Source organism: Pseudopodoces humilis, chromosome 1 (assembly GCF_049639895.1).
Source record: "Pseudopodoces humilis isolate 2021_Gansu_Grassland_sample_001 chromosome 1, ASM4963989v1, whole genome shotgun sequence".
Taxonomy (NCBI): Eukaryota; Metazoa; Chordata; class Aves; order Passeriformes; family Paridae; genus Pseudopodoces; species Pseudopodoces humilis.
Genome location: NC_142200.1, coordinates 9662086 through 9679535, shown reverse-complemented (window position 1 = coordinate 9679535; position 17450 = coordinate 9662086).

Genomic DNA, 17450 nt, shown 5'->3' with positions numbered 1-17450 from the left:
ATGGCTCAGACCAGAACCTGTCTGCCTGCCAGTAGGGCTGCTGCATCATCTGTGGTTGGATTAGTGCCTTAATATCACCTCATATCACATATAAAGCTAATGCTGTAGAATGCTATGATGCCTGCACTGAACACTCATGTTCTGTCACCTTCACACCCACTTACTGGAAAAAAAATGAAAAGTTATGGTTGCCTCTTCATTGCTCAGAAAGGGAGCTTTTCTGAAGCAGAAATGAAATGTGCAGCAAGAGCTCACAGGGACCCATGGGAAGCAAGGTTCAGGTCAGTCACAGTTTTAAGTGCATAGCTGCCAAACAGTTGAGAAGACCAATTGTGTTAGCACTGTATCGCCCTGTTGTTAGCTTTCAGGAGATGACTAATGTGCCTTAATTAATCCCTGTGTGAAAAACATTGTCGGCAACACAGACAAGGCCAAAACTGTGAGCAAGTTATTGGGAGCAGCATCTTTGTGACGTGCTTTTCATCAGGGAAATGTTGGTCACATAAGGAAGACAGCACAAACTGTGCTCTTTGGTCAAAACCTATTTACTGAAAATGATGAAAACCTGACCCTAGTTCAAGAAAAAGCATCTTCATAAGTAGAAAAATACCAGTAAAAATTGCAATTAACCAGGAAGACATGATCACAGGCTCACAGAGAATGACAATGAATAGCAGTAATGCCACAGCATAGCAAAGGCACAGTGAGTTCAGATGTACTGCTCTGTATAATCTAGACATGATTTCTGTATGCAGTGTGAGTGCTATAGTAATTTGTTTTTATTTATTTATTTTTTTAATCTTGGTAATAAAGTCAAATCCTGACTTAAATCAGAGCATTGGTAGTGATGGCAGATACACACTGTCACCATCAGCCAAAAGATCTTATATCTGTTTTAGACACATATTCAAAGGTCATTTTGTCCACAGCTGAAAACCAGCACTCTCTGGAATAAAAATGAAGCAGAAAGTAGACATGTGCAGAAATGCCAGGCCAGGAAGTGAAGACTTCCCCTTCCAATTGAAGGGCAGAGGGATGGTTAAGTGATTAAAATATTAGCCAGAAGACTGACATAACAAAACTGCATTTTCCAGTCTCTTGTAATACAGATGAACACCGTAGGAAATTGAAAATATCTGATCCAAGTCAGTGGTGCATGAAATCTCCCTTAGTGTTGGATATTTTGTTGATTTTACTTTGAATGTTTTGGCACAATGTGATAACAGCAGTGAGACTGACTACAAGATTAGTCCTTGGTCCAGACTGAAATAAAAATTCAGAGTGTGAAAATTGACTCCGTGGGGCCTAAAATGCTATGTGTATATTGATTGTGTGCTTGCATGGGGATATTTATCCTGAGTGTGCCAGTCACACATGTTATACCTATCCCATAGGCACTGAGGCAGGTGAAACACACCCCCTTTCAGAACACTGGATTTGAAAGGAAGGCTGAAGCAAAGGCAGGAATACTGAATGGGGAATGGCTTGACTGTAGCAATGCTTGTGAAGCTGAAGGAGCTGTTCCTGAGTCTGATCCTTGGCTAGCTGTGGGTATGTCACCGCACTGAATGAGGCTCCCTTGGGCTTGTTGGAGTTTGGCCCAACTCTTTCATTCCAGGCTTGAGTCAATGGTCTGTCATGGGAGTCAGTTAAAATAAAAGCTAAAACTAGGTTTGGAATGGGGCAATTTTAGTTTGGGAAAAACTGTGGGTGGAGGTAAAGCAAACAAGAAAAGCAATTGTGATGCCATGACGCAGGCAGTGGTTTAAGAGCAGAGAAGAATGAGCTCCAAGCCAGAGAAACTGAACCCACATTACAAGTTAAACCAACAGCTCCAGAAGTCCTCTGAAATACTCAGACCAAATCTACTACTGGGGACACAGTTTATCCTCGTGAGGCTCTGCTTTGCTTTGTGATTTAGGCCTCTTATTTCCATCATCTGATGACCAGCAAAACAAATTCTTCAAGCAAGAGCACTGGAGCTTCTTTCATGCTTCTGGAGTTAGCACAGCTATGATAGTGCAAATCTGGCAAAGTTGGGAAGGCAAAATTTAGTAGCCTTAGCCTGACCTCAGATTACATCCTCTCATCCTTTTTACTCTCTTGGAGGCTGAAGCTTGCTGGTTGTAAAGTCAAATGCGATATTTCAAATGGGAACATGGGCTGGATCCAGAATTTTGTCACTGAAATGCATGTTTCACTGCTGGGAAAAGAAGATGGTTTATGGTGGTGTCCCTGAAAAAGCTTCTCCCTGCTCTGGAAACCAGGGCAGACCTCAGCAGATTGCAGAAGTTCATGAGGTTGTGTGTCTTGCACTGATAAAGGGCATGAAGTCTATGTTCTTGGGTTGCTGTTATGCTAAATGGTAGAAAGAGTATTGTGAGTATCTTCATATTGTAGTCCTTATCCTGCAGGTTTCAAGCATTATTTTCCATAGGAGAGGGACTTCTTTTTACACACCCTGCATAGTTGCTGCTTAACTTCCCCACTAAGGTGGGCAACCAGACACTAGTTAGGAACTAATGAGAATTTAAAGAATTTTAACCTAATGGAAAATTTTGATGACCTTTGAAACCTTTGGTGGTTTCTCTATCAGGTTTGAACTTGGATTCTTCTTAGTAAGAGTAAGAGTACCCCTTCTTAAGTAGGTAGCTCTGTGGATGACAGTCTGATGTTTTAGGGATGCCTAACCAGCTCGAAAAGGCTCATCTGAAAAAATGCATGTCCATAAACCACCCAGGAACAATTAAGTGATTGCAACCACTTGTTGTTTTGATCATATTTTCCCAGTTTTAGTCACTGCAGCCTGTTACATTTAAGTGCAAAACCTCTGCTCCTCAGAGGACACCTTTGTGTGTGAATGGGAAGGTTGTGTCATACCTCTAGCAAGAAAGCAGTACTTTTACTCTACTGAAGGGACAGGAGATGGATGGGCATTAGAGGAGAAGCAGCAGCCTGTATTCTCAAGGATATTTAGGTACTTGATTCCTATTGATTTTCTCATGATCCAGGTAGCATGTAAATACCCGTAACAATCTGAACAGAGATAAGCTGGTTTCTTTATGAAGCTGCACTGAATGTTAAACACAGCAATGTCTAAAATGCTGGAAACAAAGCTGAAGAGCAGAGGAGACACGTGATTACATGGGGCCATAAGGAAAGGCCTGAAGGACAGCCAGGCAGGAGCTGCTCCAGGAGATCTAAAGGCATTCTGTGCTGGCAGTTCATTGATAGAAGGTTGCTCATTATTTGCTTATTTTGAACATGTTGTTTGCTGAAGGCCAAAGCCTGTCAGATCTTAGGAAGGTTCTTTTTCAAGAGCTTTTGTTGCCTCAGCAAACAGGTCATGAGTCCAACCCACCCACTCCACAAACAAACATTTCTCCAAATTATCAGGGGAATGGAGTTCATTTGACAGAGATGTCAGTTTGGTAGAGACAGATCACTTAGGATGTGAGGAGTTTTACTGTGTGTGTGTGTCCGAGTCTTTGCCCTCCACTCTTCATCTTCCTCCTCCTGCATCCTGTATAATGACTCTGTGTGTGTGTGTGTGCGTGTATGTTGATTTCACTCCTTTTGGAGCTGCTTACCTTTCTAATTATACTCACTAAGCACTCAGTACTTCACTTGGCTGTGTTCCCAGAACAAAGGCTATAGCTGAATACAAATAACTGAATTAAAATAACTTTGGCTTTTAATCAGAGGAAGGCCCTGTGTTGCTTAGGAAGTTGGAGATATCACTAAGCAGAAAGGTAATTCTTCCAGTTCTCATGTAAATTGGGTGCCTGTCTGCTTCCCAAACAGCTTCCACACTCACATATCTGTGAGATTGCTTCTCCTGGTGAGCTTCACAGGGGACTAAGGGGAGGTGATCACAACAATTACACTAGTATTTGGGACAAGAAGGAGCTCTAAATGGTTAGGAGCATTTTTCAGAAACAGGAATTACTCACAGAATGCCCCAGCTTGAGTAGAGGCCATTTGAATCTGTTTGAATTGTTGAAAAGAAAGTAGGGAAGGAAAGATGGTATCTAATGGTATATAGAAGGCACTTTAGTGGGATCCCACTGCAGAAATGATGTTTTCTTAGTTTCACTGCTCAAGAAATCAGTTTGATTTTGGGAAAGAACTGGGAAGAAGAGTAGGTGAGAGCAGCTTTTGGAGAATGTCAGACATTGCTCTTGCTCTTCCAAGAGAACAGAGAACAGAACTGACATGTGCAAAGATAAAAAGAGCTCATCTCTCTGCACTGATGATTTCATATATTAAGAAAAAATGATTACTGGAAGACTTTGCTTACTGTTGTCATGCATATAAATCCATCCAAATTGTCAATAGTCATTAATTAGAAAATATTTTTGTCAGATTTTAACCCTTTTTTTTCTTTTTTTTTTTGAGAGAGAGAGAGAAGGCGGAAGAGCTCTTGGATTTATTTTCTATGGTTTTGTTTAAATATTGCAACAATCTGGACCTCAGGTGCAAAAATAGGTTTGTTTTTTTCTTTTCAGAGCAATTTCAATGATATTATAATGAAATGAAGCCATCCTGGATTATTATTATTATTATTATTATTATTATTATTATTATTATTATTATTATTATTATTATATCATCATCATCATCATCATCATCATCATCATCATCAGAGAGGTTTGACTGACTCTCAATCAAATGATTCAAATGACTGACTCAAATCTCTGACTTTGTAGTTTTTATTTTTTTCCCTGATGACTTTGCTTTCCAGTCTTCACCTCTGTGCTACTGTTTTCTATCCATTCATTCTTTTCTACAAGCGTCAGATGTCTGTCTGCAGAGAATTCTACCATATGACTTGAATTTGAAGGGCATTGAATTTTTAAGGCATTAAGTGCCCTAAGCTTGGGAAGTTCTTTGTAGTCTTTTTCTAGAGATCCAGTGGATAAGGAGATGGGGATGTTAAGTTAGAAGGAAGGCTGGAACCTGCTGTTGCCTGGTAGTGTCACACGACATCCTGGGCATACCTGAGAAAAGGTATTTTATGTAGAAGGGAGAGGAGCAAGGTGACATCAGGGACATTTCAGCCCTCTGGGGCACAGATCTTGAAGGTGCTGGAGTCTTGCTTTGATGTTATAATGATCAAGTTTCGCCCAGGACCCCAGGCAGTAAAGGTGTAACAGCAAACTCTGTGGAAATAGCTCAAAAGAGCTCCAATGAAGTAACAGCCAGTGATCCCTCAGGCATACACCTTTCCCTCTCAGAATCATTCATAGAATCATTCATTATGGTTGGGAAAGACCTCCAGTATCATTGAGTCCAACCTTTCACCAAACACCACCATATCAATTAGACCAGAGCACTAAGGGCCACGTTTAGTCATTCCCTGAACACTTCCATGGATGGTGACTCCACCAGTTCCCTGGGCAGCCCATTCCAGTGCTTAACCAGTAAAGAAATTCTTTCTGATGTCCAACCCAAACCTCCCCTGGTGTAGCTAGATGTCATTGCCTCTTGTCACTTGCTGCCTGGAAGAAGAGACCAATCCCCACCTTGCTACGATTTTTCAAGGAATTGTAGAGCTCTCCCTGAGCCTCCTTTTCTCCAGGGTAAACATATCCATCTCCTTCAGCCACTCCTAACTTGACTCACTCTCCAGACCCTTCCCCAGCTCCACTGCCCTTCTCTGGACACACTCCAGCCCCTCAGTGTCTTTCAGGTGATGAGGGGCCTAAAACTGAACCCAGGATTTGAGGTGTGGCCTCACCAGTGCCAAGTACAGAGGGACAATCACTGCCCTGGTCCTGATGGTGACACTGTTGTTGATACAGGATGCCATTGACCTTCTTGGCCACCTGGGCACACACTGGCTTAAGTTCAGCTGCTGTCAGTAAAGACTCCCAGATCCTTTTCCTTCAAGCAGCTTTCCAGCCATTCTGTCCCCAGCCTGTATCACTGCAGAGGGTTCTTGTGACCCAGGTGCAGGACCTGACTCTTGGCCTTGTTGAACATCACACAATTGATCTTGGCACATCAACCCAGCCTATTCAGATCCCTCTGCAGAGTCTTACTGCTGTCTGGCAGATCAACACTCCCACCCAGCTTGGTGTCCTCTGTGAAATTACTGAGGACTCCATCCTCACTTTCCTCCAACTCTGGGGCTGCAAGGGTCATCAGGGTTGCTTGGGTTCCTCTGTATCTGTGGACCTTGTATGTGCTGGGAAACCCCTTTGGGAAGCTGTGGTTGGCTTCCCTTTCCTTTTGAGCTCTTGGAGCAGCTAAGCTGTTGAGGGTAAGGTAAGGCCTTGGGCTGTGAATGTTGTCACACAATTCCCAGAGTCCTCAGGGCTGGTGGGAAGAGCATCTCCCAAGTGTGTGTGCGACCCAGTCCCTGCTGTCTGAGCTGGGATGTTAGTGTGTGCACAGATCTCCAACAGCCTCCAGGCAGTATCAAAACATCTTTGAGTCATCTGCTATCAGAATCCATCAGAGATGGTTTAGGTGCTTCTGATGCTGCCAGGGACTGAGCTGAATGTCTCTTGAAGTCTTTGCCAACACGGTATTTCATAGTTATCATTAACAGGATCCTGCTCTGAGAAAGGCTGGTTTGCTCTCCAGCTAACTGGAATGGGGGAAGTGAAACAGTAAAGCAAGCATCAGTTTTTATTAAGCAAACAGAGCAGATGCTCCAATTCTAACCTGCTTTCTGAGCTGCTCCTTTTATCCTTTAGCAGTGTAAAATATGATGTATCACTTTTCTGGCAGCATATGTTGTTTGGTTTTTATTTCCACCCCCCCTGGCTTGGGGCTCTGCTTGTGAAACAAAAAGAAGAGGAAAATTATTTTTGGAATAAAAATAGTTTTAGTGAAAAAAAAGAATGTATGAATAAAAAAGAAAGCTGCATCTTTCCAGGTAAGTTATGCATGAATACAACATTCAGTAGTTTGTAATATCTGATTGTCAGCTTTACAGGTAGATTTTGGAATTTTTTCTGTGATCCACATGCAGTGAGTTTTGCCCATTTAAATATAATCTTTGGCCTTTAAAAAGAATGTGTGTTTTGAGATTGAGAGAAAAATAGAGCCTGATGACTCTTCACTCAGGTTGCTGTATTTTTGTGGGCAAAGCCTTCACCTTGTGAACACTTGTGCAATCCAAGAGGAAACCCACCAGGGCAAACTGGGGGAAATTCCTTTATCATGTTTTTTGCTCCTAACGTATTTCTTCCCCATGAAAGAAACTTCTATTTTTTCTATCAATATCCACACTTACCTATATGTATAATTTGAAGTAAAAGAGTTTGGGGGAATTTGTGGGAGTTGCTATTGCTTTTTTTTTTTTGCTTTTTTTTTTTAATCAGGAAAGGTGAAGTAGTGGCAAACCAAATCCCTTTTATAGAGCATTTGGTTCACAAATTATTTTAGATCCTTCTTTTCTGGTTAATGGAAGTATATGATCTGATCCAATGTCATTATCTAGTCTTCAGTGATAGCAGATCTAGACCATAATGAACTCTGTTGATCCAGAGAAAATGAGAGTATAATAGCAGAGTAATTTAATCGTGAACAGCTCTTCAGTTAAGTAGAAAATGATATTAAAGTCAGTAGTTGGAATCTGAAGGCAGAAAAATTATGCCTAATTTCTCATGTGATTTATCTACACACTCAGAATAAAGGAGATTAACAATCATAATTAATGTAAGGATGCTTTGGACTTGGAATTCTTGGCCTGGGACATATCTCACCCAGTTCTGGATGCTTATGATGCATCTATATCCACTTCTCAGAAATCTGTGTCCTGTTTTTTTGGGTGAGGATCAACACCAGGGCATCATCCAACCAATTAAAGACAGTAATTTAATTTAGGATGAAACAAAGTTATGAAGCTTCAGTGGATATATTGACCTTACCCCACCAGATGTAGAAGGACCACCAGGTGACATGACAGACTAGATGCAGGTAGATTATTTCTGTCTCCAAAGAACTGAGTTTCTGAAGAACTCAGCCTAAATTGCATTCTTCAGCCCAGGCAGTGATAAGGAGCCTGAAGGAAAGTGTGGTTTTAGTTGCCTGCTGTGCAGGAGACCAGAGGGTATGATCACCAGCCCCTTCTGAGCACAGAATATGTGAATCACCAGTGAGTAATTCTCCAACTGCTGTAGAAAACTCTGCTGATCATTTTGGGGCTTTCACTATGATTTCCTCCATTCCCAATGATTCATCTCTACCTTGGCCATGTTTTCAAATGAAGGCCCATGGAGAAGCTGCTTTTCTTGTTTTGGGTCTTGACCTGCTGTAGGGAAAAATGAGGTACTGAAGTGTGTAAGCACCTTGCAGATTATCCTGGTGCTTTTTTCTGACCAGCAAAGATATGAATTTTTTTCTGATGCCAGCAAAGATATGAAAATCATTGAAATCAGCACTATTTCGAGCTAGTTTAGGGACCTGCCCAGGCAGAATGACTCACAACATTAGCGACTCTTATTTCTATCTTGCACTCGATAATGATCTTCTTGGACTTGACCTCGTTTATTATTTGTTCCTTGCAGGCTGTTTATGTCCAGTTTCACATAAGAGCTGTTTGCCTGACGTGTGTGGTTTTGTAAGGGTCTCCTCTGTGCCTTGAAATGGCTCCCCTTGCCAATGCACCCTGCCTGTTGTGTCCCATCTGGTTCCCTTGCTGTGGACATACACTGTTCTCCACCTGCTTTGGACACAAGAGACTTATCAATGTGTGCAGAGAGCCATACTCAGACACTTTGGCTCCCTAGACATTTCTCCATTGTGCATTCTCTCCAGCCTTTCTTTTACAGATGCTCTTTTCAGACCAGTGGTAGGCCTCCCACCCATGCATGGTTTTGTGGGCACCCTTCTCCCTGATACCATGATTTTTTTCTGGCTGCCACCCTTCCAGCTGGGATGCAGTAGAGCCAGTTGGCATCAGGAGTATTTGCCTTCATTCAGCATCAGCTTCTCTTCCTGTCTTTCTTATAAGAAATATGGACAAAAACATTTTAACAGGGCCTGCAGTGACAGGGTAAGGGGTGAAAGTTTTAAACTAAAAGAGGGTAATTTGTATTGGACAATAGAAATTCTTTACTATGAGGGTGAAAGGGGTTGCCCAGAGCAGTTGTGGATGTCCCTTCTCTAGAAGTGCTCAAGGTGAGATTTGTTGGGGTGCTGAGAAACCTGGTCTAGCGGGAAGTGTCCCTGCCCATGACAGCGGCTTTGGAACTAGGTGACCTTTAATCTTGCTTCCAACCCGATCTATCTCATGATTCTGTGATAAGGTATTTCTGCTAAAGTTTCCATTGAATCTGAAGAAACTTCCTGGGGTTTTCTTCTTGACTCAGTTTTGTTTATTGTTTCCTTTTCCCACATTACCTACTGTCTCAATGGTACATTATCCTATACCAGATAAAAATATCTTGTACCTTGCTTTTCTTCTCCACTAATATAGAAGTTAAGGTCATCATCGTGTCCTACTTTCATTGCTGTCTCCTGACTCGTTAGTTTATTGCCAAATCCTTTTTAGAAGTTTGTAATTCTTCCTAGTGCTGGCAACAATCCTATCACTACAATGAAATCTCTAGCAGTTCCGATTTCTTTTCCATCTGCTCTGACCTTCGCACCTCGTGGAAAATGTATGTTTGTTTTGCTGTTGTCTTTTGTGAGTGTTACAACAAAATAGTGCCCTTTAATTTTTGTTTCACTAGGGACTTTTTAACGTCTTCTCTGTTCTGTCAATAAATTGTGTCACATCCTGTGAGGATTTAAACCTGTCTTCTTTGCTGAACTCTTAGTTTCTGTTAGACTGTTGTCTGCATCTCAATTTTTACTGGCCTCTTCATTTAGCATTTTAAGAAGTTTTCCTTTGGAAAGGTGTTCTTTGAGTCATTTTGGTGTCCTTCCTTCCCCATGACCTGCAATCTTTATTTTTCACATTTCTTGCTTTCTTCACTGTCTTCTTCATTGAATGGACTTCATTCCCAGCAGCTTGCCACAAGCACCAAGCTAAATTTTGGGACACAATGCACTCTTGGGGGTTAATGTTTCCCTCCCCTTCCTTGGCACTATCAAGTTTCCAAAGTGCTCCAAATCCTCCTGACTGAGACTAGAGCACACTGTACCGCATTCCTTTTCCCTCCAGTGCTGAAACCACAGTGATTAGTGGTGTTGAGTGGGTTTGTTTCAACACAATTTCTCTGGGCCATGAGAACCATAAGCATAGCACTTTTCCTGCAGTAGTGCTGGAATAATGTGGTTCTCATTGGTTCAGCTCTCACTCAGGTGCCTGTGTTTTCACCTGTGTGCCTCAGCCCAGATACACATTTTATGCCCTCCTCATTCTTTCACCATTTGTCCATGTGTTTAATTGTGAATTGATGCAAATATTTCTTCAGGGAGCTCTGCTGGCAGCAAGATCTCAGCCATGTGATCCCAGTTGCCCCACATGGGCTGGGGGAAGGCATCTCCTGGAAGATTCCCACATGGGATATATGTTGCAAGATGGGGTGTTTGAGAAGAAATCCTGCTGTTTTATTCCACTCTTGTTTGTCCATTGATAAACAAAGCACGCCTGATCTTCAATCCACTTGGAAGCCTTTGTTTGCCAAAGGATGTTTTACTGTCTCTTCAAATCCTCATAAACCATCAAAGTTGAGCAAAGCAGCACAGTTAAACCTCTCAGTCCATGTTGTTCTGTCTCCAGTGAGTGCTTCTGAGCAGGAGCAGCAAAATTTCCTACCACTTGAAATATGCAAAGAGTGCCTCTAATATATTCATGAAAAATAATAAGCTACCTGCAAATGGAGCCACACCTGTTTCCTGCAACCAGAGGAGAGTGTGGATTAAACCCTCGCTTCGTTTTTCCACAGCTCTTACAAAACACTGAGTACGGTTTACAGTTGGGAGCCTGATTATCGTTATGCTTCTTTAGCTCAGGGAAAAACAGCTTTTCCTGCTGTAGATTATATTTGCATTTATATTTATTCATTTGCATACAGATTTTTGTGCCCTGCTCTTGAAAGGTAAAGATATTCCAGCTCTTTTAAAGGCAATAACAGTTCGTTTTATGCCCTGTTCTCCATAACAATAATTGCTATAACTCCGAAGCTCCTCTGGCATTTTAAGGGCAATAAAGAAAGGGGTGGATGGAAAAAGAGAAGAAAATTCTCCTATTAATTGGTGAGACTCCAGGGTTCTGTTCTGCAGTGTTTTACTCCTGTGAGTAATCTCATTATCCTTGGTAGGACTGATTGTACAGAGGCAGCAGGATCATGCTCCAGAAGTCCAGCCTTTAATCAAATCTACCTGTTTGAAAGGAACACATGGTTGCCTTTCAGTGGGAGCCTTTAGCTCTGAAATGAGGATGTAAATTAGCCAAAATGCCTCAGACGAAGGAAAACTTCATCTGCCAGGTTTTCCCTCTGCTCTTGCTGAAATTAATCCATTGGTTGTATGTGTGTGTATGTGTGCAGGGGAGTGATTCTTTTCTGTTTTTCCTTTCATAGAGATTCAGATCCCACTTGAGAGAAAAATATTTCACCATGTGTTTGAAAAAAACATGTATAAAGGGTTGTGTTGTACGGATGCAGGAAAAAAAAAGAAAAAAATCTTTAGTCAGGAAAAGAAAGAATAGAGGGCTTAAGACAAACTATTTGAACACTAGTAAATGTATTCAGATCCCCTAAATGTGGGTTAGAAAAGCAAGTCCTTGAGATAGTTCTCCATTCACAATCAGATTTAGTCCAAATTCCAAATTTGTTGCATAATTAAAAAAAAAGCAATTGTGTTTTTTATAAATGTGAACAAATGTTACCACATCATCTGTAGCTATCAAATGGGGTAACAGAGAAAAATAACATCATCTTTCCCATACTAAGAAATAAAATGCTGGGTGAAAAACAGAAAAGATTCAGAAAAGCTCTGTTTGTCTCAGAAAGATTTAAAGTAAGACCCAAAAGCAGCCTTGGTATTTTTTTCCCTCATAAGAATAGATACAAAATCAAGTGGAAAATTAATGAGTCACAGCAGAACAGCTTGATTCTTCTTCTACTCTCTCTGCCCTGCCTGCCACCTCACCATCCAAGGTTCTGTCCATCTTCTGCTGCCTCCCTGGTGGCCTTCAGGAGTAACTTGAGGGACAGTCATCTCATCCCATGTAGATGACCTCCTACATTGATTTTCTGCTGCTGTGGGTAAAGCAGCAAACTGCACAGAAAGGTATCAATCACCTTTTGAGGCATTCCTCCCATAGCAGAAGTCTTGAGCCCTTTAAAGCATTTTGCTACTCAGCTTCTGATACAATGCTCATGCATAGCTTGGTGCTCCAGCCAGCGGCAGGGATGGCGATGTGAGTGTCTTGTGCAGCAGAGAGGACGTGGAGAGCAGGGGGAGGTTGTGCTTGACCTTTTGAAGAGCATCAAATAGCAGGACACGCATTATAAGGTGACTTTTAGTGCCTGGTTGCTTCTCCTGGCTTGCTCTTTGAGACCAGTTTAAGCCATTCCCACTCACTCCAAATGAGGATCTGGCCTCCATTCTTAGGAAGAACACCAAGCTTGTTTATGAAATAATTGACTTGGCTTCCATCCCAAGAAAAGCATCTTTTTCTTTTGGTTTTGGTCAAGCTAAGTTCCTATTATGGTTAGCCAGGCTTGTACAATAAATATTTGGCAACTGGCAATGTGGTGTTGCTCAGTGTGAACTTTTTGTGCTGCGGTTGCTTACACAAGACCAAGGCTGGGCCAGCTGAGTGGCTGCTGCTGTGGGACAGTGTTGGTGAAAGTGCAGTGAGCTGTGGTGGCCACACCAGCTAGGCTGACTCATGCCATCAGCCTTGCCTGACTCCACAGCAACCATCCAGACCCTTTTCAGCTGCAGCATCCTATAGGCACCTGTCTTGCAGTCCCCACAAGCTGGAAACAGAGGATTTGGACTGGCTTAAAAATGCTGGTGGTACAAAGCAGGTGGGGTGTGAACAGTGCATCTGGGAGAGGCTGGAGGAGAAGCTGCATGGTGCCTTGGCTGTTTGCTTTACCAAGACTGGTCTGTAGCTGATGGTTGTTCTCTAGCACTGAGTAACATGACATCATCCACTTTCACATTCAGATTAAAGTGGAGCACTCTAAAGCAATGTTTACCTTTTTTGTTTGTTTTTGTAAAAATATCTCTTTTTCAGATTATTCTTTGTATGCTGAGTGTGTGTATGTGAGGGAATTAAATATGCACTTCAAGGAACAAAATTGTGCACAGCACAACACACAAGACTATTCCGTATATACAACTTCATTCCCATTCACAAAGAAAGAGGATCAACCTCCTGCAGCCCCGTGACAGACCTGGCTTCTCACTCAGTCTGTAGAGATGACAACTTTCTGGGCAGAAGTTGATTCAAGTTTTAAGCAGATTTATTTATTAAAAAATGATGCAGTTTTACTACATCAATGACCTTATTTGGATGCAAATATGTTAGAGAAACATCTGTCAGGATTGAAAAAGGCTCAGGTAATTCTGTCTTGAGCATGGAGATAAACTAGGAAACCACCTAAGATGCCTTCCAACTCTTGATTTCAGTGGTAACTTGATCCTTTAAATTGACAGTAATTTCCCCAGGTATGGCATGTATACACAATCCCTGGCATCTTGAGGGCAGTTTTTTGCTAACAAAGAAGGTGAAGCTGACTGAAGTGCAGGTCTGACATGAAGATGAGCTCAAAAGTCACTGCAAGACAAAATATCTCAATTTTGCCAGGCTAAAATCTGAAAGTTTTTGTGTCATTACCTGCTACATCAATCCCCTCCCTGATCTCAGACCCATCCTCTCAGACTTTCACTTCCTCACTCTGATTTGGTTATGCCCATGATGTTGAAACACTCTCCTCTCTGTACCTCCTCCTGCTACTATTAGTTCCTTATTTTTTTTCTGAAATCTCTTACATTTGTTTACAGACAAAACCCTCTGAACTTCCCCTAAGTTACCACCTCTGCTTGTTTTCCTGTGGAGACGTCTTTCATAATTTTACATTTCCCACTAATTTAAAAGCTTAATATTCCCTTTGGTTTATCTCCTGCTATTTCCCTTCACTCTGGAGTGTTCCAGTGTACAGCTCATATTCTTTTCCTGTCTTTCCATTTTCCTGGGGCTGCCTACTACAGAAGTCAATGTCTTTCTTTTCTCACAGTTGATGTAATGTTTTTTCTGTTCACGCAGAACTGTTTCTTCCCCCTGAAGCTCATGTGGGCTGTATAAGTGCAAATTGTTTCAGCCCAAGAAAGAAAGTCTCCCCAGACTGAAATCTTTCCTAGCTGCACTAATTTTCCTGATAGTCCTCTAAGGTTTTAATCTGTGCTTTTCATGGGAAGTCTTGATATGAGGTTGTATTCTTTTAGTTAACTAACCTTGCCTTGCACAGGACAGGTATTTATGGGACTTGCTTGGCACATGAAAAACCCAGCCCATGACTGGGAAAAACAAGGGACTTGACCTTTGGTCATCTCTGTCCAGCATGAAGGCCCTGCTTCTGACATTACGGACCCAGCTGAGATGGGTACCTCTCAGAGGTCCAAGGAAATCTCAGAAGTAGAAGCGGTTTGGGAGAACCAGCTCTCACAGAGCTGCTGCAGGGCTCATACCCTCAGCTTTGCAAGTCATCACAACTGGCTGGCTGCTATCAACCTTCTCATAGAATGTTTTTGGTTGGAAGGGACTTTAAAGATCACCCAGTTCCAACCCCCCTGCCATGGGCAGGAACTCATTCCACTAGACCAGGTTGCTCAGGGCCCTGTCCAGTCAAGTTTTCTCCCAGACTTCAGGACCAATTGCAAAGTAGTAACCTGAGACTTTTCCTTAATTTGCTCCCTGCAGGCCAAGCATGGACACCAAACACTGTTAATTGCTTCTACCTCTTATTGTCCCTTGGAACAACATGGGTTTCTTCTGTTCCTGTGAAACAGACATGACAGCAACTTCCAAGTATAATTTGCCTCACTACATAGAATCACAACTGCTTTCACGCTGTCTTTTTATTTCTTCAGTCTAGGGAGAATCTCAATTTTTCATTGCTGTTACTTTTTTAGATGAACATTTCCTTCCTCTTTGTCAGTTTATGCAATAGAGTAAAATTGCTGTCAGGATCAGTAACACGTCCTTTGACAGACCCATACAGGCAATCTCACTATCCTATCTCCTAAAAATAAAACAATTAGGAAAAAAAGTGCCCCATTTTTCATCAGTCACCAGAAATGAACTTTAGATGTGTTTTAGATGGAAATACTGAAAGAATCAGTCTCCTTATTTTCAGTTAAAGTAAATCAGCCTGTTCTTCCTCTTTATTTACCGGTGAAACCATAACTTTTCCTGCCAAACAAATCTATGAAATACTATTCTGCCTTTAAATAGTTTTTTATTTTGTTTTGTTTGGTTGGTTTGGTTTGGGGTTTTTTCCCTCTGTTTGTCTGTAATGTTCCAGTTTTGCATTTGTTTTGCACAGGAATAAGGAAAGACAACTCTAATTTGTGTGCTTAGTTTTAAAAGCTGCAAAATGCAGTGCAAGATGCAAAGGACAGTAGAACTGGTTTATGCATGATTGGTTCAGTCACAGGGTACTGTGTTTCTGGGCCAAGTCCTTAAATTTTTGCATAAGTGCATTCTCTGTTACTAGAACTGGAAGGATGAAGGGGTTCTGCCTGTGTTACATCAAAAAATCAATTAAATTTCACTAGTGTTATTAACCTGAAATCTCATTCCTCCCTTTGACATAAAGGCAAACTAATCCTTACATAAAACTGAATTTCTGTAAAAATATGCTGATCATTAGCTAATTTTTCCTTTTGTTTTCTTCTCTCAATTGTTTTACTTTTATTTTCATGACCAAAAAAAGTCAGCCCTTTGCCTGTGGGGAAACAGCTAAGCTTTATAAGATTGAAACAAACAATATTCATTGCAATCAAAGTACAAGCAGATCTTCTGAGCCTCATGCATTCAGAGTGAGATTGCTTCATCCTCCCCTCCAAATCCCTCCTTTGCCATAGCTGTATCACCCACTGGTGAAATAAAATTGTGTGTGCTTCTCCCAGCAGCATTCCAGTAGTTTGGTCCAGACTGGCAGGAGGAGTACGTGACCATTGCCACCAGGATCGATGCTGCCTGGGCTTCACCAGGACAGCCCGGCTGCCAGTCTCAGGGACCTGCTCACCCTCACTTTTCCTTGTGCTCTGGCTCTGAGGCTTCTGAAAGTCACTTTCTGCTTCCCCACTCTCCTCCATGGCAGGGGAAGGGTGCCTTGTTTGCTGCAGGGTTTCAGGAGCTGATGTCTCTGAAGGCTTCTCCAGAGGAAAGCTATTGGCATTTGCAGAGCACAGCTCCGTCACAGAGCTGAAGTAGTAAAAAGGTTTCCAGAGGCTGCTCTGTGACATCTGCTGCTTAGACTTCGAGGCATTTGCAGAGGTGAAGTAAACATAATATTAACTGACTAGAAAGCAAATCCTTTCTCTTTAAAGTTCATGTTAAATGCAAAGTGCAGTGGAAGAGGAATGGAAAGCATCAATCCAGATAATTTACTGTTACCCCTAAGGAGCAGATTCATTGTCTTTTTTTGTTCAGAGAATTGCTGTACAGCTGTTAAAGAGCATTCTTGGCTTCATGGGAAGGAGGGGAATGTACTCCTGTTGTCATTAATTATTGATAATTGATGGCAGGTTTAATGAGTTCAGAAAATGATCAGTTTATTCACAATAATCTCTTCTGCCCACCCCCTTGAGATCCTCTAGGAAAAAAACCCCAACAGACAGCAAAATGGAGCCACTAAAATTCAGGATGACTAATGGGACTTAGATAGTATAAAATGGCAAGATGAAAACATAGTTTCTGTAAAGGTTATTGCTACTTAGATAATTTTAGAAATACAGGCCAGTTTTTCCTTTTCTTTTTTTTTTAAAGAGGAGACAGAGACAACAATAAAATACCACACTTACTGAAATGTTACGTTAATTTGAACAAATAAAGGAAAAGAATGAGGAATTATGTATTCAGAAAGAGTCCCCATAAAGGCTGGGTAAAGTCAGTAGCAAGAATGAGGTGGCTGCTCCCAAAGAGGACTCCATGCTGAGAGAGAGGGGAATTGCCTTCTGAATGTCTTTAGTCTGGAGCCATTTGGGGTGCAGCTTTTGTGCTATGTCTTTACAGTCCACAGTAAAATGGGTCACTGGCTTGTGACTAGGCTTACCCCGAGCAGCAGTCACCACTGTTAAAATGTCAGCAGGAATGATAAGAAGTATCAGATATTTGGGGGTAGTGGGAAAGGCAACAACTGTTTCTTCTCTTACTTGCAAAAAATGGGTTCTGGCAGTTACACATCCGCTGAGGATTGATTTGCTCCTTAGGAATAGAACAGGAAGGAGGAATAATAGGAAAATATTTTATGAAGTGTGACAGCAGATGGGCTATTAAGTATGACTCACTGTGTGGCGTGCTG